Below are 890 nucleotides of genomic sequence, written 5' to 3' on the forward strand. Positions count from 1 at the left end.
GTGGTGCGTGCATAAAAACGCATCCCTGCATAAAAGAACCGGTCAACGAGTGCTCTTTTAATTGCTCCCTGTTCTTTTATTCGAATAGTTCCATGTTCTTTTATTCGGATGGATCGGCGTCAGATCATCGATGCTTGATCACTGAAACGCTAGCTGGATTGCCCGTGCGTTTGTATTTGCGTATGGATATGGGTTGCTGGCTGGGTTGCTGGCATGGCGACCGTCTCGGACCCGCGGGGATGACGCAGCTCGATGTTGCGCAAATGACGTGGCAGCGTCAGACGCTGGCACCTGGATATGAGAATTGGAGACGTGGTCCGAATGCACAACTGGAACGAAGGGTATTGACGACAGAATAATATAAATATATGTGCATGTTTTTATAGCTCTTTTGTCGTGTACTAAGCAATTCTACGCATGTGCTCGAGAGGCTAAACGGGTTTTAGAGGTTTGGCGTCATGTCCCTTGGTGGCCGACAGAATACCGCTTCCTGGTTTGAAGCTTACGCTGGACTGGAGTTTATTTTGGGGTACGTACGCAGACGACGTTCCGCTACGATAGCTCAGAGACGCCGACACCAAACCGCTCCCAACAAGACGTTGCAGTCGTCGGACGTTACACAAATCCTACTGGTTCGTTGCAAGCTTGATGGCGCCATTTGCTATAGGGGATTATCAGCTGACGACGACAAAATTTATTAGGAGAACTTAGTACGCTGCACGCCGCAATCTACGTGGTGCGGAAAATGCGGACGCCCGTGTCTGGAATGTACGCGTTCGTGCACGGAGCCGCAACGTGGTTCTTGGCCGGGTACGCGACGCACACCTTTTGCCCCGGCACGTAAGTGGCCATCGGCGCCGTGTCCGTGTAGGCGCCGGCGGATTCCTTTG

Source organism: Saprolegnia parasitica (genome assembly GCF_000151545.1).
Source record: "Saprolegnia parasitica CBS 223.65 unplaced genomic scaffold supercont2.379, whole genome shotgun sequence".
Lineage (NCBI taxonomy): Eukaryota > Oomycota > Saprolegniomycetes > Saprolegniales > Saprolegniaceae > Saprolegnia > Saprolegnia parasitica.